Source organism: Canis lupus, chromosome 11 (genome assembly GCF_048164855.1).
Source record: "Canis lupus baileyi chromosome 11, mCanLup2.hap1, whole genome shotgun sequence".
Lineage (NCBI taxonomy): Eukaryota > Metazoa > Chordata > Mammalia > Carnivora > Canidae > Canis > Canis lupus.
Window position 1 is genome coordinate 40,580,501 of NC_132848.1, and position 26,590 is coordinate 40,607,090.

Consider the following 26,590-nt stretch of genomic DNA (forward strand, 5'->3'; position numbering starts at 1 on the left):
AGACAACACCCCCCATTCCAGGGCTGCAAAGCTATTTTGTCTCCAAGAGTGACAACCTGAAGCCTGTGTTCCTTGGCAGTTGACATCAAATGCATGCGCTGGACTCCCCCAGACACAGTCACTCGTGCTCCCTCTCTGCAATAAGCATCCTCAGGAAGAAAGCATCTCCTCTTCTGTTGAGCTCTGTAATTATCTTTCGATAAGCCAACTTCATAAAACAAGACAGGCAGCCTTGTGGGCCATCCGCGCGTGCACACACACACACACACACGCACACACAAATAATCACAAGACTTTATTTTAGAAGCAGCCAGAATAATAGCTGAAGCATCCAGGAACAGTTTTGAGGAGTGTCTGTGAGTGATAATTAAATGTGAGTGCTTCCCACGTCGATGACAGCTTCTCCTTGGAGTGACAACTTCAAAGTCAATGTTAGCAACACAGTTCATGACTTCTTCAGTGCCAGTGAAGTGTGGGGATTTCTCAGGGCGGTATGCCAAGCACTTAAAAATGGACTTTCATAAAAGTAGGCGTTTGTGCCATGGCTGCTCAGTGATCAAAGAAGTGGTTTCTGATGCTCCAGGAAAGGGGAGCCTCTAGCACATTTAGAAGAAAGCTCCCTGTGAGGTTAAAGCTTTCAAGGACAGTCAACCAGGAAGTCACAATCTCTTCTCAGACTTCTTTTTGGAAGGGGGTTGGTGTTATGCTTCACAGCACTTAGCCACTGGGAAGTGTGACCTTGGTGGCCTTGGCCAGGGCCCCTGGAGCATTTCTAGAAGGTGATGCTGCTGCCTGAGCCCCACCATCTCAGGAGGATGTCACTGATTAGCCCCACCTTCACATCACAGCCACCTATCATTCATCAGCTTGTCCCCCTAAAGAGATCTTTGCTTGGTCACTTCTTTCTCCCTCTTTTTCTCAGCTGACCTGTCATTGTCCTTTACACACTTTGGTACACAATCCAAACCCTACTATTCCTTCAAGGCCAAGTTCACGTTCCACTTCCTCTACAAAATCTTTATTGCCAGAGGTAATAATAATAATGTAATACTGCCTTACCAACACATAATTATTTTATAGCTTTCATATACATTATTTCATTAGAATATCCTACAGTTTTGGAGCTGGAAAGCCTGAAAGGCCATCACACCATGATTTTATCGAGAAGGAAGCTAAGGTCCAGGAGGCTGAGGATACAAGATGCCAGTGCTGGTTGCAGAGTGAGAAGGAGATCCAAGGTCTCTAGACCAACCCAACCTGTGTTCTGTCCCTTAGTAACTCTGGAGGAGCCGCCCTGCCTGGAGCCTGCTTCTCCCTCTGCCTGTGTCTCTGCCTCTCTCTCTCTCTCTATGTGACTATCATAAATAAATAAAAAAATAAAAAATATTTTATTTATTTATTTGTTTGAGGGAGAGCATGAGCTGGGGGGAGGGAGGGATAAGTGGACTCCCACTGAGCAGGGAGCTTGAGGCAGGGCTCTATCCTCAAGGCTCCGTCCCAGGACCTGGAGATCAGAAACCCCAGAGGTAGGCAGAGGCTTAACTGACTGAGCCTCCCAGGTGCCCCAGGCAGGTATTTCTGCCTCACAGCTGTGTGAGTCCCATGAGGAGGCCCAGCCCAAAGGCCTGAAGGCCAGATACCAGGGGTATCTGAAGATGTCTTTGGCCTAATCTTGGTAGAATCTTGTGCTGGTTCCCTCGCAGCGATTTCTCTCCTCTTATGGTCTTTCTCAATATCAATGACCTTTCTTCACATTCTGAGCTCCAGTTCCTCTCTGGGATCTGCCAAAAGTAGGTACTCAGGTGAATTCTCTTCTGGATCCCCTTCTTGACAGCGTCCCAAGCTACAGCAGCTGGGGGTGGCACCCACACAGTCATGACTGGGTCCCTTAATAACCTGCCTGAGAGGCTGATGTGCTCCAGCTGTCTATTTTGCTCAGACATTTCTCTAGAAGGTTCCTACTAAATGCATATTATCTGGGAAACTTTAAACTCATTGATTTGTGTGGCAAATCATAATTATCCCTAAAAAAACACAAGGGCCTGTAGAAACAAGACTTAGGAGAACCAATATTGGATTGCAGGTACTGATTAGTTGGGGTTTTGTTGTTGTTGTTGTTGTTGTTGTTTTTACCTGCAACACAAATGAGTTGGACTAGTCTCCTAAGATTGTTGTTACTTTTAACAACAAATATGTGCTTTTGGCATCTAGAGTCCTGTGGTAGAAGGATTAAAGAAGAGTCTCGATTCTGTACATCTGTGTAGCAGACTCATGGAACTGTGTGAGGCCTATACCACCACAGTGGAAGGCAGGCCCCAAGGTTCCCAACCAGGGGGAATAGAGGGGCTTCTCTCTTTGGGGCTTATATCTGAGCCCCAGGAAGGTTGAAGTGTTCTTTGCCAGAGTCCTGATCAGGCCAGATGGGTGGTGGGCTTGGAGAGACTGGATCTACAATGATTGTACCCATTACTGTTGTGAGGACAGCCCCATTGGATTTCCCCAGCTGAGGGGGAGGGGGAAGGAGAGGGATAGGGTCTGAATAAAGGCCAGTCTGTGTATTCCCTATGTCACTGGCAGGCAAGTGTTCTTGCCCTTTTGTTTTTTTTTTTTTTTGTTTTTGTTTGTTTGTTTTTTATTTTTATTTATTTATTTATTTATTTTTAAATTTTTATTTATTTATGATAGTCACACAGAGAGAGAGAGAGAGGCAGAGACATAGGCAGAGAGAGAAGCAGGCTCCATGCACCGGGAGCCCAATGTGGGATTCAATCCCGGGTCTCCAGGATTGCGCCCTGGGCCAAAGGCAGGCGCCAAACCGCTGCGCCACCCAGGGATCCCTGTTTTGTTTTGTTTTTAAAGATTTTATTTATTTATTCATGAGAGACACAGAAAGAGAGGCAGAGACACAGGCAGAGGGAGAAGCAGGCTCCCTGCAGAGAGCCTGATTCAGGGCTGATCCCAGGACCCTGGGATCATGACCTGAGCTGAAGGCTGAGCCACCCAGGTGCCCCACCTTGTTACTTTGTTACAGATTAGAATGAAGCTCCACGGAAGGAACTTGCCTGGGGCCATGCTACTTTCCCTTTTAAGGCATCCTCTTCCAGGGCCCTGTGGCCCTGCTAGCTGCTTACCAGTGGTCTGTTGTCTCACTTTGGGGACAAGTGAGGCTGGCTTCCTCCTAGCCCCGGACCACCTGGCCTTCATTTGCCTTCAGACTCCTAGCGGCATCTCCTGACACTTCTTGGGAGTCTGCCCTCCTTCTCAGTCCATAGCCAGCCCACAGGAAGGGCGGTGTCACAGACACCTGGGAGGCACACAGCCTGTGCCATTACAAACACACCATGTGGTCCTTTTTCTTTTTGAAGCAAATTACCCCAACTGGAATGGTCCAGAATTCCTGTGTCTATCAAGCCCAAGCCTGTAGCAGTGCTATAGGTAGCAAGAATGTCTGTGTGTATGGTCACATGTCTGATGTGTCTTAACATAGAGATTGCTTCTTAGCATGACAAGACTAATAATGAGTTGTGAAAACAAAACTTAATTGTCGACAATGAAAGGAATTTCCAATTCACCACACTAGAGGAAGGATGGCTCTCTCTTCTGTTCCCTTTATAGAACAATGGATCAGTGCCAGTTAACAAGGCTCTCAGACTATGAAAGGTATGCCACAGAGTTAATTCACAAAAAGACGATCTTAGGTTCTGGACATTCTAAGGCTTTTAAAAATGTGTAATTCATTATGACTGTTTATTGTTGTAACACACATTGATTTTGTGTAGGATATCTGCACTAGTAGTTTTATATTCATCTTCTTGGAGAACCCCTCCCCTGCCCTGATGGTCTAAGTTTCCAGCCCCATGGAAGCTCAATCTGCTCCAGCCTGATGGCTACCAAAGGTGAGGAAGACTGGTGAGGAAGACTAGTGAGGGTGGAGGCAGAGAGGTTGGACAGAGGCATGGGTGGGAGGGGAAGGTAGGCCAGGGCCAGCTCCTGAGAGGGCTCAGGGGCCATGCTAAAGAAGCTGAACTCTTGTTGGGGGCCAAAGGATCTTTTAGACAGGGAAATGACAGAATGAGATTTGTGTCTTTAGATAATCCTGATGGAAGGATGTCCCTCCGGAGCATCAGCTAGCGATAAGAAGACCAATGTCTCAGATAGGGAGGGTCAGGAGAAGGGAGGGAGTTTCAGAGACTTCCAGAGAGCAGAGGAGGAATGTGTTTGGATGTGCTGGGGTGTGGGGACCAGGGGCAGAGATAGGGCTAAGGTGAGGGAAGGGGTTGGCCGAGAAGAAACTGAAGTGTGACCTGGGGTGGCTGGGAGAGTACAGATGCCTGCCATTTGAAGAGAGCCCAGAGGGAGCAGCATCTCTGAGCAGACAGTTAAGCAATGTTGAGGCCAAACAGCCTAAGTATTGACCTGCAGAGCTAAAAGAATTAAATGATTTGGGTCAACAAACTGTAAGTTTAATGAGCCCGATTACATGCTGGGTGGGGATAAGGTGGAGGGACGGTGCACCCTGAACGGTGGTGATGACATGGCCTTGGGCCCAGGGAAAGGGTCACAAAACAGACTGCCCCCCTTTCATTTGACCTACACAGTATTTTATTTCATTATTTAAAAACAGGAAATGTATTCAGTGGTTCAAAAGCCAAAACATGTCAAAGGATATTTATGAAAAGAATCTCTCCCTGCTGGTAATTGGTGACCAGTTTCTTGCACATTAGAGATATTCCATAAACGTGCAGGCAAATATGTACACTTCTGCACAAATGCTTTCTGCACTTTGCTATATATCTTGAAGATAGTACAGTAAAAACTATGTCATTTTTAATAGCTGCGTATTTATCCTTTGTACAGATAGAGCAACATTTATCTTACCAGTCAGGATTGATGGTCATTGGGCTGTTTCACACACTTCCTGGGAGTGGCATCACCGAGTCAAAGGGCGTGTGTGTTTGTAATCTCGGCATACATCCACAGAACAGTTTCTAAAATTTGGGTGAGAATCTGTATTTATTATCTTCAGGCTCCTGCTCATCATGGTCCTCACTGTGCTGCATGGCCTGATGGTCATTTCATACCTTTGTGTTATCTGTCTGGCTGCAAAGACACTGGGGAAAAGAAACAAAGGTGTAAGAATGGGGGGACCATATTCCAGTCCCAGCTTCATTAGTTACTGACTGTTTTTGTGGGTAAAGCAAAAATAAGAACCATGTCCAAGTGGTTTCGAGAGAATTAAACAGGGTAATGTGCATTAAGAGTGTTATATGAAATGCTAGGTGGGTTGTGGCCAGGTGTGATGATGATGGTTGGTCTCTATCCTGGACCAGCACGAAGGAGAAGAGGATCCTGTGGGGGAAATCTTGCCCTAGCTTACACCTGCTCACACAGGTCACCTGACCCATTAGCACTGGAAGGTAGGGCAACAAAGCACAGAACAGATAAGGAAGCCGAGGAGGCCAGGGACCCTCTCTGTGTTGTTCACTGTTGGATTCCTATGCTTAGAAAACCTAGTAGGTGCTCAGTAGGCATTTGTTGAAAGAATTGGAAGACCAGATGTCACTCTGCCTTTTCTAGATGTTTCCTGACTGCTCATATGCCAGGTAGAAGTCAAATTCTTTCAATTTCTCAGTTACTCAAAGCTCATCATACTGAGTCGAACGGTAACCTCCTCCAAAAAAACCCATGCCCCTCCCCCTAGAACCTCAGGATGTAGCCTTATTTGGAAATAGTTCTTTGCAGATATAATTATTGTCATTAGGATGGGTCATAAGAGATTAGAGTAGACCCTAAATCCAATGACTAGTGTCCTCAGGGGAGGGGAGGCTGCTCAGAGGGGACAAGGTCATGTGAATCCTGAGGCAGAGACCAGAGTGACATGTCTTCAAACCAAGGGATTCTGAGAATTGCTGGCCACTACGAGAAGCCAGGAAAAGGTCTGGAACAGATCCTATTTTCAGAGCCTCCAGAAAGAACTGACTGAGCTGATATCTTGATTTTGAACCTCTGGCCTCCAGAACTGAGAAAGAACAAATTTCTGTTGTTTTAAGCCATTCAGGTTGTGGTGCTTTGTTATAGCAGCCTTAGCAAATTGATCCACCTACCCTTGATTCTGGGCCTCAGTCTTATTAGGGACTCCAAATCTCTGACAGAATGTCACACAGCCATTGAACCAGCCATACCACATGGGGAGTGGGCAGGATGGGGTTGTAAGAAATCATGGATAAACCTGGCTTGAACCTGGGCTTTACCACTAATGAACAATGCACACTATCCTGAGCATCAGCGCCCTCACTGTACAAAGCAGATAGCAATATGCACACACAGACACATCACCTGCATGTACATGTCTCCCCCAACACACCACCTACACATACATGCCACACACACACACACACACCACTTGCACATAAACATCACATGCATATAATATCTGTACATATGTTCCACACACACACACCATCTATACATACCACACACATCACCTGCACATACACACCACAGGCACGAAATACCACACACCACACACACAAACTTCATACCACACACATATAATAAACACCACACATACTAACCATATACCACACACACCACACACACCACTCACACAAACACACATATACCCCCTACGTAAATATCCCAAATGATACACATACATATCCCATATGTCACACACTCACAACACACATACACACAGTTGTTGTGAGGGTCCATGAGGTTACATGCAAGACATACAACATATAGAGGGACCTTGATAAATGTTTTCTCTGTCCTCTTTCAAACAATGAATGACGTTTATATTTCTTCTTTAACTGAAAAAGAATAATAGCACCTTATCCTTTATAATATTTTACTGTAAGCTTTAACGCAAGACAACTTTTATTGTTTAAGCAATTATTGGGACCTACAGCAGAATTTCTGAGAAACAATTTTTTGGTCTGTCAGATATCATTATTATAAAATGCAAGTACATTTAATAAACCAGGAAAGTATAACTGGGAATAAAGAGAATTCAGTACAAAGAGGTGTGTGCGCGCTCAGGGTTTGTGACAGATTTTGTGTGCAGATTGCATAATGCCCTTATAAATATTAACTGTCGGTATCAGGTTCATGTCACAGAAGAGACAGACTGACATCATCACTATTTCTGCCCCCTCAAGTAAATAAGGCAACCTATACAAAGAACAGAAATAGTTTATAGATAAAATAATCTTCTCAATTAAGTGTATTTGGAACCCTTGGCAGTTTTGTCATCTCGGCTCTTCTGTTTCTCTGAGTTATGCTATGAGTTATACTCTTTTTTTTTTAAAGATTTATTTATTTATTTATTTATTTATTTATTTATTTATTTATTTATGATAGACATAGAGAGAGAGAGAGAGGCAGAGACACAGGAGGAGGGAGAACCAGGCTCCATGCCGGGAGCCCGACGTGGGACTCGATCCCAGGACTCCAGGATTGCGCCTTGGGCCAAAGGCAGGTGCTAAACCACTGAGCCACCCAGGGATCCCCAGTTATGAGTTATACTCTTGGTGGTTCATCCAACAGTTCTCTCCTCTGCTCCTTCTTTCTTGCTAGTAGACACTGCCTTCCACTGCAGATGTTGAAAACACCAGATAGTCATTCCTAGCCTCTCTTGCAGCTAGCTCATGGGTCTGAGAGCCAACCAAGGCCAATGGACAGTAGTGGGAACCTGCTAAAGGCCTCACTAAGGAAACAAACAAGTGGAAAGAATTTCCTTGTCTGCTTTTATTGGACTTGTGGGAAGCTAGTGCCTGGGAAGAGGCCACCATTTTATGGCTTTGAAAGAGGGAGGGGTGGCCAACAGTCAGCCTTATGAGGAGCCAGAGAAGGACCTGAAACCTCTAGAATTTTTGTTATGTGAGATAATAATGAACTTTATTTTTTTCATCCCTAGAAATGGAATATTCTGTTCATGTCTGAATGCATCTAAAATCGCAGACTTAGTGTCCAAAAACATTCCATGTTTTTTGTATATGAGCTTCTGTTTTATACCTTTATCCAATATCTTCAAATGAAACAGTCTGTTTTATAGGCCTATAATCTTAAGATTTATATAAGGTAAGGTAGGGAGGCTTGACCTAAACAATTAATGACTGTAAACCATCGACAATAGTGCATGTTTCTATTCCAAATGTACAACCTCCACTCTTATCTCCTGGTCTAGATATGTTAAATAACCTTGACTTTTTCTCTGAAATAAAACATCACATTAAGGAAGAATTAAAACTTGCATTACTTGCAGATGACATGATACAATGTACAGAAAACTCTAAAGACTCCACCAGAAAAAGTACTGGAACTGATAAATGAATTTGGTGAAGTTGTAGGATACAAAATTAATATACAAAAATTGGTTGCATTTCTACACACTAATAATAAAGCAGAATAAAGAGAATTTTAAAAAACAATACCATTTACAATTGCACCCAAAATAATAACATGCCTAAGAATAAAAACAACCAAGGAAGTAAACAACCTGTACTCTGAAAACTATATGACATTGACGAAAGAAATTGGACACAGCACAAACAAATGGAAAGATATTCCATGCTCATGGACTGGAAAAACCAATACTGTTTAAATTTCGATTAAAAAAAAAAAACCCACGTAGAGGAATTCATTAATGGGTACATTGTTTCATCCATCAAGCATATATTGAATGCCTACAACACACCAGGGCATGTACTAGACCTTGGGAAAGCAAAGATGAATGAGAGCGAGCCATCGCCCTTAGGAACTCATTAGTTACTGAGGGAGACTGGGAGACAAATAGATGACATAGCCGAAAACCACACTCTTCTCAGGCAAGGTCTCGGCAGAAAACAGACGGCATCATCAGAAAGTCTAATTGAAATGAATTTAACTAACCAACTATTCAGAGTGTGGATGGCTTTCACGGAACCATCAAGAGAGGGTGCCTAGTATCTGTGAGAACTGTCACCACTCTTGGACCTGAAGGGACAGAGGGAGGTGCCATGTAGTGGAGCCCAGAGAAAGCTACAGCACCCCACCCCCAACGGGGCTTCCCCTGCCAAACCTGCATCCCTAACCAGAAGTCAAAGGGCCAAGAAGCCAAGGGAAGGTGCAAATACAAGTCAGAGTCCTGGGACACACAGGACAGGGAAAAGCAGAAAATGAGGGAGTGGTGGGGCTAGTGGAAATAACCAGTGCAATACTAAAACGTGGCTTTGTCCCAGAGCTCTTGTTTCTCTTGTTACTGACATCGATAATTTCCTATTTTAATTCTTCTAAAAGTGAGCACCCCTTTGTACTTCCATTTTTCAGAGCTTTATCTTGAGTTTTATTACAAAGGTCATCCCAATGGGAGCAGGAAAAACCTTTTCAATCTTAGAAAATATAGAACTGTGCATAGACAGCATCAACTCTAGCTTAATTACAAATTCAAGTACCCAGTGCGTGCGGCAGGCCCGAGGGGAAATGGTAAGAATTAAAGACATTCTACCAGCAGTGTGTGCATGGAAATGAGATGTGACCCCTATGACAGGGGCATGAGGAACTGGGAAAGAGGGTACTTAACCTGTTTTAGCTTTCACTCAGGGACCTTGGGCAAGACCCACTCAAAAACAGCAAACTTCATTTTACTGACATCAACAATTCTGAGGAATAAGAACACTTAACTTTTAATGAACCTGAATCTCTTTAATCAAATCTATAATTAATTCTCATGCTACCCAGGCTTACACTGGAATCTTTAATCATTAATTCAAATTATCATCCATACGTCCTACCCTGGAAACACACTCAGACACTTGCCATGTTTTTATGGCAATATAGCAGCAGTGCAATTGGAGATCCCTTCTCTCCCAGAGAGACTGTTGACTTCTCTGAAGAAGAAGGTGTGGATGAAATTGGCCACCCACCTTTTGCCACTGCATCTGTGAAACTGTGCACCTCTGAATCACCTGCCCCCTTTCCTAGTCCTTATCATGACTCTGTGAACTGCTCTTAAAGATCAAAGTTCTTCCTTTTCTAATTTGTGGGTTTTTTCCTATCAAAATTATATATGCACATATTTTAAAGTCAAATTGTTCCACAAGGCTTTTTATGAAAAACAGCAGAACCTCCTTAGCATGTTTCGCTCCCCCAGAGGCAACCCACTGGCCACGAGTTTAGCACATCCCTTTGTACTTCCTTTCCTATCTACAAATAACATGCCCGCGTTCCTCTTCCTGGAGCCTTCCATTTTAGGCCCTATCTGTTAACTTCCCTTTATGGAAGATGACAAGCCTGTTCTCAGAAACCCCATAACCATGGTACCCTACTTTATCCACGCAGGTTTCTCGACTTTTCATCCTCTCAATATCAATACAGTTACAACATAGTTTGGTTGTAGCAGTATTTGGTGTTTATATAATTATGCTTGCAAATGCTATTTACAGCTGAGTCACAGTATACTGTTACTTTTTCTTTCTTGCACAATACTATGTTTTCCCCAGAGCTTTTCACTGTACTGTGTGTATGCGCACATGCACTTAACTCCCTGCATATTTATTACCACCATACACCCAAACAGTATCCTTGTGTAAATCTCCTTTCTATATATCCAAACATGTGAGGATATCAGGTCATTTTTTCCAAAGAAATGTCTCTGCCATGTCCTTTGTTTTCTATATTCCAATTCTTCCTCTTCTGTGGTTTTTTGGAGGATATGTAGCAGCTTCCTCAGTAATTTCTTCATGAAGTGAATTTCTTGAAATTTTGTATATCCTCAAAGGTCTTTGTTCTACCCTCACATTTAGTGGATTTTTCTGGCAAGGGATAGGATTCTAGGACAGAAATAATTTCTTCTTGGAATTTGGAAAGCATTGCTTCATTGTCTTCTAGCTTCTGAGATTGATACCAAGAAGTCTAATTAATGTCATTCTGATTTTTTTTTGTTTTTTCCAAAGCAGTTCCTTTTATTATCTTTTTAAATATAATGTCATTCTGATTCTTGATTCTTTACCTGTGAGCCACATGTTTGTCTCTGCAAGTGCTTTGAGTCTTCTCTTTGTCCCCAACACTCTGAAATTCTGATGTACTTTCGTTGGTGTAGACCATTTTCATACTTTGGACAGGATATATGGTGGGCCCTTTTCATCTAGAAAATAGCCTTCTTTGGTTTTAGGAAGGGTTCCTCTGTTATTTCTAACTAATTTCCTTCCCACTGCTTCTTGTTTTTGTTCCTATGATTCACTCATTGATTTCCTGTTACCAGGATTGATTCTCTAATTTTCTTATTTTTTCCTATCTTTAATTTTTTAAAATCTTTTTACTCTACTTTCTGGAAGATTTCTTCTACATTACCCTTCAACTTTCTTACTGGGTTTTAAGTTTCAGTTTTCATATTTTTATTTTCTCAGATTTATTTTGTACCTTCCATATTCCTTTTATACAAGATGCTCTTCTTGTTTTATGGATGTAGTGTCTTCTCTTACCTCCTCGAAGTTGTTCTTTTCTTCTGTTTGAGTGGTCTCTGCCTCTACAAGATGCTCTTTTCCTGTTGCTTTGCTTTTCATTATTGCTGGGATATACTTGACCCTGTGTATCTTGCCTGATGATCCTTGTCAGCCAATGTGTAAGAGGGGGCTGCTAAGGGTTTACTGGAAGACTTGTGGTGCTTATGGCCCACAGTCTTTCCTATAGGATGGTCAGGCTGGCCCATGTCCTTAGGAGCTCCTGGGGTCAGTGTCTTAGGTATTTCTCATCACCTGGTGAGGTTTCCCAGAAAAGATGCTTTGAATCTACCCGAAGGGTATATGGCCAGTTCCTATCCTAAGATGGGAAGGAGTCTGGAGTTTTGAACATTTATTTGTAAACTACCTCTTACTCTCCTGTCTCCATATCCTTCCTTCAATTGCACTTGGTGCTCCCAGACTAGATAACCTCAGTTTAGTCTCTTCAGAAAATACCTCCAGGCCACTGCTGAATCTAGCCACTTTTTAAAGAAGACTTTATCCAGTCCTCCCTCACTACCAGTCACAGGAGCACTTGCTTCCACCAGTTTTGAAGAGTTTGTGTGTGGAGAAAGTGGATCTTATAATGTAAATAAGGTTGTTTCTCAGTGTTTGACACTGCCAGCTGGGGGCATCATTTTCTCCAATCCACTAAGCCAAGTGCCACTTTTCCATTCCATTCGAACCTTCTAAGGTCTTCTCTGATTCTCTTTGCCTTTGTGGGTTTATGACTTTGAAAGACCCAGTACAGTCATCTCAGTGGGGCTTCAGGAGGGGATGGAGCCAACCTCTGGCTCAGCACTAAGACTAAGGTGACTCATTTGCCTTGGCAGCAAAATTAAAGGGGACACCAAAAAATTCAGTCATCAAGATAAATAATGTTTACTGCAATCTTTTAACAAATCAGAATTAATTCAAAAAAAATCCAGCATGAACAAAATGTCACTATTTTAAATAAAGACAAGATCAGTACGATTGGTTTTTCCTTGTGCATCGTGTTCCAATGTGGTTGAGCATGGCATTCGTGCAATTCATCCCATTTAACCAGTCCTCATGGTCTTGATATTCTTTATGACCATAACAGGCTATAAAGCTTACAAGGGGCCGCAAATTATATTTTCATTTGTCCACCATGCTTGTTACTTGAACATCCAAAGACTAAGGGCTTATCTAGCCTGGTCTGAAAGATTTTTAGGCTGAATGCTACGCTAGCATGTGGCAGAGGAACTTGGTCAGCACTGGTGTCCAGCAGGTGGAAATTCCTTCATAATAAACATCTCTTTGAAAAAATTTGGTGAGTTAAAAGCTATATACATATGTTAACGAGACAAAGAAGCCCCAGAACTGGTGTTTTTAGATCTACCAGGACATTTGGAGCATATTTGAGGCATTAGCCAATAGCAAGGCAGCCCCCACACCTAGAAGAAAGACAACATAAATTCAGGTTTTTTACCATAATTTACTTCAGGAGTTTTTTCACAACACCCCAACCACAGGAGATTAGTGTAACCCATGCCAGGCTAAACTCAGACACCTCAATTTTTGTTTGGAAACTTCCGTGCGAATCCAAACCCTCCTCTTTCACTTAACCCTGAGGCTGTTCAACTGCATGTTTCTGGATGGTGGTAAGTGGTGAGCTCCAACTGACACCAAAACATCCTAAGAGTTCAGAAAACTCTCATTATCTGATATTATTCAGTAATTATTTGATTCTTCTAGAAAAATTACATTCTCCTTCAAATAAACTGCAGTTAAATCTCCCTCCCTGGCAGCCACATTCCTGAATACTCTTTCGCTGATATCACTCTGGATACTCTTTCAGAAGCCCCACCCTCTGGGTAGATTTTTCCCAAAAGCTTCCCACCTTACACTCAAGCAAAATAATGGGTCACATTTAAAAGCAGAGGTGCTGTTCCCAGAGGGATGTTATAAAGGTAAACTTACGTTTCTCCTGGTTCTTTGACACTCAAGAGGACAGGTATTCTAAAATTTCAAGATAATATTATTAACTTTCATCAGAAACACATTGTGCTATTAAGTGGATCCCTTGAAAAAATATGGAGGCACCTAGCTGGCAGTTCTCTGTTTTCTGAAGGAGCCGATAACCTACTTTTGCCCAGCTTTTGGAAGTGAGCGAGTGTGTGTGTGTGTACACGTGCGCACGCGCGTGGGCGCACACACATACTCTCTTCACCAGCAGTGAAATTTATTCGTAAGGTGCCAGGTAAGAACAAGGTATCATTATGAAGAGAAGCATTACCTCACAGTTCAGAGACTAAAATGAGACCACACCTGGAGTACTTTGTTCTGTTTCAGGAAGCTTAGTTACAGAAAGATGAGGTGGTGACTGGAGGGACGCCAGGAGAACAGAAAACAATAAAAAGATACAGGAAATCAAAGCTTCCAGAACACAAGTAAACATCTCCAGAAAACAACTATCCCCAGCTTCGATAATTCATCATTATTTAGTAAAAGTCTCAGATGTATAAGGCTTTGGAGAATGCAAAGACCTAGTCTCTTCCCTCAAAGCACAAACAATATAGAGAATAAGTGGCCAGCATAGTTGTAATATAAACAACTCAAACCTTCCAAGCCATTGTGCACACTGAGGAGGAGGGTGTTGTTTCATCACAAATATTGATTAACTTCCTGAGCTCCTGTTATACAAACATGGCGTCATCAGGCTAGATAAACAGACCTTAAGCAAGCAAGCACTCCTTCTATCTTCTACCAACAAAAGATTTTAATTGAAAAACAAAGCAAAGCCTAATGTAAAGCAGTGCTGTGATTCCAGTCACCTTAAAGTGGTGCCATGAAATGCAAGACTGCAAATAAGGTAAAAAGAGGGATGCAAAGAGAATTCCTTCTTTCTGAGATTCTGAAATAGTTATAGACATAAATTGTGGATTATAAATGGCAAACAATGATATATGAAAGATATTTAATTTGTGCCATACAGGACAATGTGGAAAATAGCTTGGGAAATGAACTTGTATCCCAGCTGTGATCGATGTTGCTAGCATTTCCTAGGCTGCTGTAACAAATGCTGGGAAAACTGGGTGGATCAGTGGTTGAGCGTCTGCCTTCGGCTCAGGTTGTGATCCCAGGATCCTGGAATAGACGGAGTTCCACATTGGGCTTCCCTGCAGGGAACCTGCTTCTCCCTCTGCCTATGTCTCTGCCTCTCTGTGTCTCTCATGAATAAATAAATAAAATCTTTAAAAACAACAAAAAACCCTCAAAAAACAAATGGCCACAAACTTGGTGGACCAAAACAACACGTATTTATTACCTTACATTTCTGTAAGTTGGTAGTCCTCACTGGGTAGAAATCAAGCTGTCAGCAAGGCTGAGCATCTTTCTGGAGGCTCTAGGGGAGAATCTGACACCTGGTGTTTTCCCACATCTAGAGGCTGCCCACATTCCTTGGTTGCTGATCCCCTCTCTGTCTTCAAAGCCGGCAGTGGTGAGTTGAGTCCTTCTCCTATTTCATCACTCTGATCGGCTGTTTCACTTGCCTCTTCCACTTCTAAGGAATATTGTGATTACCTTGGGTCCACCCAAATAATCCAGGATAATCGGCTTATTTTAAAGTCGATTTGATTGGCAACGTGAAGTCCTCTGTGTCATGTGTTATGAATTTTTTTATGTGTTATGAATTGAATTGTGTGCCCCCCAATCAAAAATGGTACATTGAAGTTCCAACTTCCAGTACCTGAGAATGTGACTTTGTTTGGAAACAGGGTCATTGAAGATGTAGTTAGTTAAAATGAAGTCACAGTAAAGTAGAGTGGGCTTCTCATCCAATATGACTGGTGTCATATAAGAAGACACAACATACAGGGAGCACACTGTGGAAATGGAAGCAAAGTGCTGTATCTACAAGCCGAGGAATGCCAGGAGCCATCACAAGTTAGAAGAGGCAAGAGAGGGTCCTCCCTTACAAGCTTCAGAGGGACTGTGGCCCTGCCAACACCTTGACTTTAGACTTCTAGCCTCCAAAAGTCCAATAAAATTAGTGCCTAATGTTTTCAGCTTATGATATTTTGTTATGGGAGCCCCTAGAGACTATTACACCATGTCAGGTAATATATTCATAGGTTCTAGGGAGGAGAATGTGAATGCCTTGGGGTGGGGTAGGCATTATTCTGCCTACCATTGTGGCCTTCAAGGAATTTTGGCTCTTGGCAATTTTCAAAAAGAAGTGTTGGTAGGAGTGCAAGTGTGTTTGGAGACGATTCTTCATTGGCCTTTTAGGTTTCTGCACATCTTGAGAGAAGAGGCACAGGATGCCTTTGTTCCAGACCCTGGTTTTCAGAATGTTTGTATGGCAAACAGCCTTGATATATGAGAACAGTGTCTACCCTTGGAGCAAGTGTGTTTTTTAGTGTCAGTAGAATAAAGAAGTATCTCCCTCCTAGGCAAAAGTCAGGTAGGCTTACTGCCCATTACAAAAGATTCAGGTTCCCTAAGTGCAGGGCGCCTCTCCTGTGCCACAGCCCATCATGGGGCCAAGCATCCTCCAGCCCTCTTGGCATCACTCTGTGGGAACTGGCACTGGGAGAACTGGTGGAAATGCTGATACTCTGGCTGCTGCTCTGGCTGGAATCTATAACCTGTCCTTTGTCTCTGACCCAGGTATCTCACATCCTCTGCCAGCACCTGGGAATCTGTGGTAGTCTAACAGGTTAGTCTGCAAGTAGGGTAAGCCTTAGACCCTTCAGTACTCGACAAAGGAAGACTCAGATAGATAACCTGGCATGTGTGGGAGAGAAGCTGCAGTGAATGGCTGTCAAAGAACAACTCTACGTAGAGGTCCAACAACCTGGCATGTGGCTCACTCTACTTCTGGCATCACTGGCTTGTGTCAACAGTTCTCTCAGTGAGGTCCCTACATCTACAGCATCAGCATCAGAATGTTGGCATCACTTGGTAATGGGTTAGCAATACAGATATTTGAGCCACATCCCAGACTCATGGCATGAGAAACAGGCTGCCTGCCCTCCTGCCATGTGGGCTTCCACAAACCCTCCAGGGATGCTGCTGTGTGCAGTTTGGGAAGCACTGGCCCTCCCTGTGGTCAGCTGTCTAGCTGCACAGCCCTCGTGTGCACACAAGGGATGTTTGCATGGGGGACACTGAAGCCTGGACTGGGGCAGGAGAAAGACTTCACATGTCCACCCTCTGGGGCTCCTCCACCTCCGTGTCGGTGGGACAGGATGCTGTCTTCTGCATTTCCCATAATGTTTGCCCTCCCCATCCTCACCTCTGGAGATCAGACCTTTAACTAAGGGAACATCCTGAAGTCATGCTGTGAAAGTTGGTCAACAGTAGCAACCATTCTCAAGGGTGCACACGGGGCTTGTCTACTTGACTGTCCCCTTGGAAAAGAAGGGTCAAGAAAAAAAAGAGGGGGGCAGGAAGAAGTGTTTCAGAGGTCTCATGGAGGCAAGGTTGGCCCCAAAGTGAAAACCGCCTGACCCGGGGTGCTGTGTGCATGCCCCATGTTGGTCCTTGCACACTGAGGCAATGAGATCCCAGGCAAAAGAGGGTGAGATGTTCTTTGTACACCTGAAGTTACCACGTGCAGGCCAGGATCCTACAGGAATCACTTACAGACTTCATGTGGACGGGCAGGGACAAACAGATTCAACAATGCCTAGGATAAAAAATGACCATCTGGATGTCCAAGTGACTAATAGAATTTTCTTTTTCTGTCCTTGGGTACAAATTACCTTGAAAATGCTCCTTAGTTCTGTAGCTCCAGAACAGAGTGAAGGATGAACAAGATTCTTCCTGCAAAAAATAGTACAGGGGAAAAAAGAAAAAAAAAAAAAGAAAAAAGAAAAAAACGTGACAGGGATCTTAGGGGATTTTTTTCTAACCATGCTTTTCTTCCTCCCTCATTGCCAGATAAATCCCAGCCTCAAAACTATTCTATTCACTACACATGAAGAGCTTTCAAATAGACTGGTTAATAAAACGCTGAATGCAGGAGCAACGACAACAAAAAAACCCACTTCAGTACCAAAACTAGTTTATCTATACCCTTTTGTTAGATTATCATAAATGGTTTACAACAATCGCACCTTGGCTCGAATGGGCCGCCACCCCAGAGAGATGAGCATCAGGGTGCCGTGAGCACCCCGCCCTGCAGTCTTCCCACTGGCTACATGGGTCCTGTAGCTTCCCATGAGGGGCCACAGACCACCTGGTGATGCCCAGTGGACACCTCTCATGGAATATTTAGGGAACATTTTATTAGTTTATTACCAATGGGCTTCACCACACTCCTTCCACGTGAACAGCTTTTTTTCGGGCTTAATTCTCCTGACTAGGTCAGAGTCATGTGTACGCGTTTCGAGCTACTCTTGTGGGCTGAGGTGATTCTCCCCGTGAAAGGGAAGAGCTGGGCTCCGCCAAGGTGAGTGCATTAGCTCCCACCGTGAAGAAACTGAAGACACCCGTGCCTTGGCGGGGCAGGCGGCCTGCATACAGGACAAGGCGGCGGCGGCGGCGGCGGCGGCGGCGGGCGGCGGGCGGCTCGTCTCAGGGCTGCAGGCCTGGCACCGAGTGGGGGCCCGGAGCAGCTGGCCCAGGTCTGTTAGCGTCCCACGGCGGAAATCCAGCGAAGCGGCCCACGAGGCCTGACAGAAGGTGTGGCGGGAGGCCCGGGTCTGCACCAGGGCCCGGGCGGGCAGAGCCTCGGAGGACAGAGGCCGCCCCTTCTCCGGGCTTGCAGTTGGGGTGAGGTGTCTGCGGAGAGCTGGGTCTCCAGACAGGGTGTCGTCAGGGTGTGTGGAAACCCGGGGGGAGGGGACCCCGACCCCTGAAGGGGCCCAGCAGCTCGGGTGCGGGGGGGGGGGGGGGGCTGCAAGGGGTGGGGGCGTGAGAGCCCGGCCTCACCCAGGGCGCGCCGCGGGCCTCTGTGACCTGCAGCAGGCCGCGCCCCTCGCGCTCGCACGGGCTCCTCGGAGGTGGTCCCCCGTCGCCGTCCTCGCGGAGGTGAGAACCGCGTCCAGCAAACCAAACCGGTCCCCGGCTCCAGTGGGGGGGGGGGGCGGGGCGGGGCGGGGCCCCCACGTGCGGGGGGAGGGGCAGCCGTTCACACTCCACGTACGCACGCGTCTGTGAGGCGCGACGCAGGCCCTTTCACACGCGTTTAGGAGACTGTGAAGCTCACGCTTTGGTGCCTGAGACACACGCACGAACAGACGTTGGAGCTCTCGGCCCGAAGACGACTCCCGGAACCCCCTGCGCCGGCTCCGCGCCCCCTGGCGGCGGCGCAGGGCTCGCTCCCCCCGACCCGCTCGGCTCCCCGGACTAGCCCCCGCGCGCGCGGCCCCCGCCCGCCTCCCCGTCACCCCGCGGCCCCCGCAGCACCCGAGCCGCCTTCGGGAGGAGCCTCCCCCCCCCCCGTCCCCCGGGAGCACAGCGCCCCTCCCCCCTGCACACAGCGACCTCGGCCCCCGGAGGAGCCCCGCACGGTGGGAGCCGGTCAGGGCATCATCCCTGGAGCGGGAGCGCCCGGGCAGCTCCTGCAGAGCCGCTGAGTCTGGGGCGCTGCTACAGTCGCTATTGTCAAAACCCAAAACATCCTAAACTCCAAAATACAGCAGGCCCCCTGGGTGCGTGTTAAGGGATTGGGGGTGGGGGGGCGCTGCCTTATGGGAAGTTTCGGTTTCCTGCCCGGCACTCCTCTTCCAAATCCTCATCAGTCCATTTGGGAAGAATTTTCGAGTGTTCAGAGAAGTTATCTCCCTCCCCCTCGCCCTCTCTCCCACCCTCCCTCCCCTCTGCCCCCACTGCCTCTCTCCTCCCCTCCCCCTCCCCCCTCCCTCCCTTTCCCCGACCTCTACTATTGGATGCATATAGGACAGCGTATGGCCCCCTTGGCCGCAGGCAGCAGTCCTGTGACCCCAGGGCAGCCAGACTTTGGTTGAAGCCCACAGACGACACGACGACAGGGCAGAGAAACAGAAGGGGATCAAGTCCCCCGGGGCCTCTTTGAGCTCCCATCTTGCCAAGCCGGGCTCACCCTCCCTCTGAGCTCAGTTATATAAGATTTTGAACTTCCTGGATTGCTTAGGCCGGCTGGAGTCAGGCTTTTTAGTTTTCTTTTTAAAAATGCAGATCTTATCATGCCACACCCGGCTGAGAATCATTCCCCTCCCCCGCGACGTTCAGAATAAAGGGCCACCTCCTCCCCTGGGCTCAGGGCAGAGATCAGCGGCCCCTCCGTGCCCCGCATACCTCACTCATATTCCCTCAACTGAACTCTCTCCTCTGGCAGCACCAAACTCTCTGCACCCCCACACGCTCCAGGAGCTTCACTTTTTCACGCCTTTCAAGATATTCTCTGCTGGAATGTGCTTCCCTTGTTGTCAATTCAATGCATATTCTGTCTTCAAATTTCAATGCGTTATTTTTTTGGTACCTATTCCTGATCCCCAGGGAGCAGGAGAGTAGAAGGGTTGGAAGTACAGCTGGGGCAAGAGGAAGGGGGAGGACACTGCCAAGAATGGGGAAGATATGGGGGCACCTCTGTGGCTCAGTTAAGCGTCTGCCTTTGGCTCAGACCATGATCTCAGCATCCTGGGATTGAGCCCAAAGTCCAGCTCTCTGCTCGGCAGGGAGTCTGCTTCACCCTTTCTCTCTGCCCCTCCCCACCCTCACCCTTGCACACACACACACACACACACACACACTACTCTCTCTCTCCAATAAATAAAACCTTTTTAAAACGGAGAACGTATGAAAAGATAAAGGAAACATAGAAAGAAACTGAATCCTGGTCAGAGCATGTGACGTCCTGAATCAGGCTTAACCTGAAGGTGAAACTACCTTAAGACTTTAAGTCTTCTGAGCTCGTAAACTTCTGGTATAGTATAAGTTAACTGAGTTAGACTTTTGTTTGTTTGTTTGTTTGTTTCTTGAATCCAAAAGCCTACTAAAATTCCTTCCCAAAGGCCTTAGCATTCTTTGCCATGGACTGGCAGCTTTTCAGGGGCAAGAGTCATAGGTTATTTGCTTTGCCCTTCTCTAACCATTCCTTATCCATTAGAAGATACTCAGTAACAGTTCACTGAAGTTAAATAAGCTCTTCACTCTTGCAAGTTCTATATTATATTTCAACAATGCTGTCTATTAATGTTGGCAGTTCAAAAACATGCTGGATTCTAGTGAGACACAAGATTGGTTTTTTCTTTTAAGAACAAAATTGAGTGCATGCTTGACATGTCATATCTAAATTGCATTGAGGGCACAGAATAGAAATAGTAAAATTACACACTTTACAAAAACACCAATTTTTTATTTAAAATATGTAGTCCCCGATGATTTAATCTTTTTTTTTCCAGTAGGATCCAGCGTTACCCTCTATTAAGATAATTTGTTTCCTTCTCACAGCAGACCTAATTGCCACCCTGGGAGTGAGGTATGGAAAGGTTGATTCGAGATAGAGCTTCCATTCCCCTCACTGTGCCATCGTCTGCACTCACATGAAGTTCTAGCCCAGAGAAGCAGCATGGAGCTTCCTCTGAAAGGTGTTGAAGCTCAGACACTTCTCCCTCTGGCCTGCCATCCTTCCTTGGTCCTGCTGAATAAACCAGCCAACACACAGAGGTGCCATCCTCATGACCCTGCTTGGGAAAATGTATAAGGAAAAAGACATCAAGCTGTTCCAAGAGGCTAATATTTTTGGGAACACTACTAAACAGTTATTTAGCTTGGTGGCTCGGCAGTAGAAGCTTCCAGTAGCCCTTCCCATGCTCAGGGGGTCTCATGGGCAGAGCTGAGGAAAGATGGCTGGCAGGTCAGACACCAGGCACAAAGCTGCAATAACAATGTGGACCATTTGACATAATCACTCTATGGTTACTGGCTCAAGAGAAAAAAAGAGCTTGTGGCTTATGTTACTAAAATGGCAATGACTTCAGTTATGGGTGGATCCAGGTGATCAGCAGACATGCCAAGCCAGCATTGACAGCCAAGGGATTTGTCAGAAAAAAAAATACCTTTCCTTCCCTATAGTTATAGCAAATGCTGCGATGCTCCTCATTAACCCAGTGTGGATCCCTTGCTCTTCCCTGAGCCGTGATCATGATGCACAGAGGGTTGTTAGGGGGTTTTGTTTGGCCACGCCTGGGTCACTTGATAATTCCTGGTCACAGAGTATATTCATCTGCTGTGGCTGCGGTAACCAAATACCCAAAGCTGGGTGGCTTCAAACAGCAGAAATGAATGTGCGAAGTCATTGTTTTGGCAGAGTCACGTTCCTTCTAAAGCCTACAGGCAAGCATCCTGCTTTGCCTCTTTCTTGCTTCTGGTGGATGGCTGCCACTTCTTCTTGCATTCCTTGGTTTGCAGCCGCAGCAGTCTAATCCTCTGTCGTAACACGGCCTTCCCCGTGTGTTCCTTCACAGTTGTCCCTGTGTGCGTCTGTGTCTGAATGTCACCTCCCTATAAGGACCCCAGTCCTAATGATCTCCTCTTATTACCTCTGTAAAGACTCTCCTTCCAAATAAGGTCACTTTCTGAGGTAACTGAGGGTCAGGATTTCAACGTAGCATTTGCAGGGCCTGGAGGTGAATAATTCAACTTATAAACAGTAGGAAGAGTTAAAATGACTCTTGCCAATTTCCCCAAGTGTAAACTGGTTCAATAATAGCCTCCTCCTCCCTGAGCTGATGTGATGAGTCAATGACAAAATCCATGGAAAGTTATGATCCCAGGCCTGGTTCATGGTGGACACATGGTTTTTACTTTCAATACCTCTATCATGGAGCAAAATCATGCTCTACTTTTAACTTGTGTGATTTCAACTGTATATCGGGGGAGAGAGAGAGAGAGAGAATGTAAATAAATGAAAGGCATTTAGTAACAGGGGCACGTCACCCACCGTTCTACCCAGAGATTGTGGAGTGGAAGAGAAAGCTGAGCTAACTTTTGTTTCTTCAGATGGCCTGGGTCCCAGCATCACTCACAGGAATCATCTTGAAGGAATGGCTGTGCTTTTCTTCACCTTCGACACAACCACATTTGGCCAGACTTTGCTTTGTTTCCTCAAGTTAAGAAGGAACTTGTTTGTTCCTTCATTTGGCACTCAGATCCTGATGCACAGGGCTGGGAGGTGAGTGGGGGAGAGGGCTGGCATGAGGAGGCGGCCAGGCAGCCAGCGAGGACAGCCAGGAGAGCTTCTCAGGCTATCAGAGAAGCACCTTAGCCCCAAACCGAAGGACATGAAGGCCAGGAGTTCTCCCTATTACTTGAAATCTCCAGCTTCTCAGAAGTTCTATGGTAGTAATTAGAAGTTAAGGTTGGGGTTCTGGGTAGCTCAATTGGTTAACTATCTCAGCTCAGGTTTTGATCTCAGGGTCTTGAGCTCAAGCTGTGTGTTAGGCTCCATACTAGGCATGAAGAAGAAGAAGAAGAAGGAGAAGGAGAAGAAGAAGGAGGAGGGGGAGGGGGGGGAGGAGGAGGAGGGGAAGGGGAAGGGGGAGAAGGAGAAGGAGAAGGAGAAGGAGAAGGAGAAGAAGAAGAAGAAGAAGAAGAAGAAGAAGAAGAAGAAGAAGAAGAAGAAGAAGAAGAAACTATTGTTATTAATTACTAAGTACAATGTTGATGCTGAAATAAGTCGTTCTGTGCCTGAACACTTCCAGGCCACTCAGGTCCAGCCACGACTCCCCAAAAGCTGCCCTGGGGGTCCAGGAAACACCCTGCTTGGCTGTCCTTCTGGATGCATGGGCCATAGATTATACTAGACGGTATACTTCTGCCCCCCATACCTCACATGTGGCGAGCACTGTTGCCACAGAATTGTATCTAAAAGTTAAATGAGCACAACCCTAATGGCCATTGATGAAGGGACAAACAAAACGTGGTACATACACACAATGGGATAATGTTCAGCTTTAAAGGGAAGGAACTTCTAACACATGTTCAACTGGATGAATCTTGAGGATTTATGCTCAGCGAAAGAAGCCGGACACAGAAAGATAACTGTTATGGGTTTCCATCTCTCTGAGGGGCCTGAAGTAGTCAAACTCATGGATTTAGGAAGTGGAATAGTGGTCGGCTGGGGCTGGAGGAAGGGGAGTCAGGAGCTATGGTTTTATAGGTACAGTTTCCATCTAGAAAGATGAACAAGTTCTAAAGATGGGTGGTGGTGATGGTTGTGCAACAATGTGAATTTTTTTTAAAGATTTTATTTATTTATTCACGAGAGAGAGAGAGAGGCAGAGACACAGACCAAGGGAGAAGCAGGCTCCATGCAGGGAGCCTGATTTGGGACTCGATCCTGGGACACCAGGATCACACCCTGGGCTGAAGGCGGCGCTAAACCACTGAGCCACCCAGGGATCCCTAACAACGTGAATGTTAATGCCATCAAACTATACACTTAAAAAACCACTTCACATGTTAAATTTTATGTTATGTATATTTCACACTATAAATTATTTTACATTTTACAATTAAGGGGAACCTGGTGGCGAAGTAGATTTGGCATCCGACCCTTTATTTTGGCTGAAATCATCATCTCAGGGTGGTGAGATCGAGTCCCAAATCTGACTCTGCACTCAGCAGGGAGTCTGCTTGAGATTCTCTCTCCCTCTCCCTCCCCGCCTCATCCACCTCCTCATGTGCCCTCTCTCTCTTGCTCTGTCTTTCTAAAAAAATAAATTTAAAAATAATTTTAAGATATATAATTTAAAAATGTCGGACAAGCAAGCACATAGTTCTGTGACAGCAGCTGGTAACGAAGACTCACTCAGTCAAGGAACACTGAGCACCTGCTGTGCCAGTGTTCATGGGACCACGTTCTAGGAGGTGGCAGGAGAGCCACGAGCAACAGAGACAATCCCTGCCCTCTCTCCAGGTGCTTCCTTCCCAGTGGAGGACCTGGGAGGAGGCAAATAAAAGCAAGCAGTCATTTCTGGCAGTTATTAGCTTAGCACTGCGTAGAAAGCAAGGCCAGGTCGGGACTCAGGAGAGATACTGGTAGGGGAGGGAGATGGCTCCTTGACTGAGATCTAAGAGGCCAGCAAAGGACCCTCAAGGAGGACATTTGAGAAGAGACCCAGGTGAGGGCACAAGGTAGGGAGTGTGACCTAGTGCAGAAGCTCCAGGGCAGGGAATGTACAAGTGTACGGAGAGGCCCGCGGGAAGGTCTGCAAAGGAAGGAGGGGCCAGCAGGAGATGAGTCTGGAAGGGAGGGTTAAGGATGCTGTTCGAAGGGGCGCAGGGGGCTGCTGGGGGGTTTTGAGCATGGAATGGTGGGAAGGGACAGCTGTGCTGACACGTTTCTTCCCGCTGTGGGTTGCAGCCTCTGCAGCCGGGAGGAAGGGGGGCGCTGCGGGAGAGTTCAGAGGGCCAGGCTGGTCCCGGGGAGGTAAGACATGGCCACGCGGAGCCCCCTCGTGCGGGCAGAGCCAGCAGAAGGGGGCAGGAAAGGAGTCTGTCCGCTCCTGACAGCATCGGCTGGAGCAGCAGGCCAGTGGTGCTGCTGCATCTGGAATCGGGGAGTCAGGGGGAGAGGAGAGGTCCAGGGGTGGCTGTCTCCAATGAGGGCTGATGGGAGGTCCACGCAGGAACCACGTGCAGGGGGTTGGAAACCAGATCTGCAGTCAGGGATGGAGGCCAAAGGTCCCCAGTCACTGTACGGAGATGCCACCACTGATTTAAAGCCAGAGTGGGGGAGGGATGACTCCCGCGGAGACTGGAACCCAGCCTGGGCCTTGCAGAGTTCAGACGCCCTGTTCCTCTGCGCCAGGGGCCAGGCTGAGGGAGCCAGCACTGGGGGCGCTGATGCCGCTCTGCAGCGTCCCGGGGCTGGGTATTCTTCTCTGCCTTGTCCTCAGCCCAGATGTTCTCAAACCTGGCACACGAGACAACCACCAGGGCAGCTTTTCAAAAACCCCATTGCTTTGGGCTCATTCCGGACAAATTGACCTCGAGTCTTTGGGATGAACTCCACATCTAGATTTAGGTATCCACACAACTGAGGCTGAGAACAGAGGATTCCATGTTACTTGCTGCACACGGGTGGGTGGGTGTGCACATTTGTGCATTTTTGACTTCTCCCTGCAACCTGCTAGAAAAGGCCTCTGGGCTCCTTAGAAGGAGTATCTAACAGCTCATCTACCGGTTCTCTGGCTCCTTTGGTCTCAGATATCAGACTCAGGTGGATTTACCATGATAACTAGACCACAGAGAGATAACTCCAGGTATATCTGGCAAGAAAGCCAGGGGACACCTGGGTGGCTCTGTGGTTGAGCGTCTGCCTTTGGCTCAGGTCATGATCCCCGGGGTCCTGGGGTTGAGTCTCACATCGGGCTCCCTGCAGGGAGCCTGCTTCTCCCTCTGCCTGTGTCTCTGCCCCTCTCTCTGTGTCTCTCGTGAATAAATAAATAAAATCTTTAAAAAAAGAAAGCATTTTTAAAATGTTCTTCTTTCTCATATTGCATCATACAAATCATACATTAATACATTTTCATTTTAAAAAATTTAAACAAAGCTGATTAAACAACAGACCTCATTGGTCTCTCATCTTTCCTCCTCCTTGGAGTGGTCAGCTGGGTATAATTTCAGCCATTTTCCAATGCATTTCAAAGCATTTACATGCACAAATGTAAGTGTATTATTTTGTTTTGGGTGACTGTATTTTCACAAAGGGGATTGCCTTAAATGTATAACACTACCATTTGCTGTTGCTATCCCCCGCCCCCCTCTTTGACAGCATAAAACTAAGAATCTTTTGATCCAGTGTGTTTTGGTCTGGTCTGTGGCCCCTAGATACATGTGGCTAAGCTTTAATTCATTAAAATTAAATAAAATTTAAAATTCAGTTCCTCGGTCATGCTAGCAGCCCTATTTCGAGTGTTCAGCAGACACATGTGGCTAGTGGCTGTCGTACTAGATAGCACAGATATAGGACATCCTGTCATCGTGGCAAATTCTCTAGGACCGCCCTCCATAGGGATGAGTCCTATCCCATAGTATAGCCATGTCAGAGCTTGAAAAAGAAGGATTTAAAAAGAAAAAAAAAAAAAAAAAAACCCATCCAGCTAAGGGAGAAGAACACTTCAGTGTGTATATCTTTCATGTGAAAA

At 46.1% G+C, this 26,590-nt stretch overlaps 1 long non-coding RNA gene across 1 annotated transcript; it reads right to left on the bottom strand.

The window, feature by feature from the left end:
- Positions 1 to 282: 282 nt before the first annotated feature.
- LOC140643033 (uncharacterized) lies at positions 283 to 17,991 on the bottom strand. Its single transcript, XR_012039417.1, has 4 exons — positions 17,754 to 17,991; positions 17,216 to 17,276; positions 4,879 to 5,111; positions 283 to 1,781 (listed from the first exon to the last, which is right to left on the bottom strand). It is a non-coding gene; the product is annotated as an uncharacterized lncRNA (long non-coding RNA).
- Between the last annotated feature and the right edge of the window lie 8,599 nt (positions 17,992 to 26,590).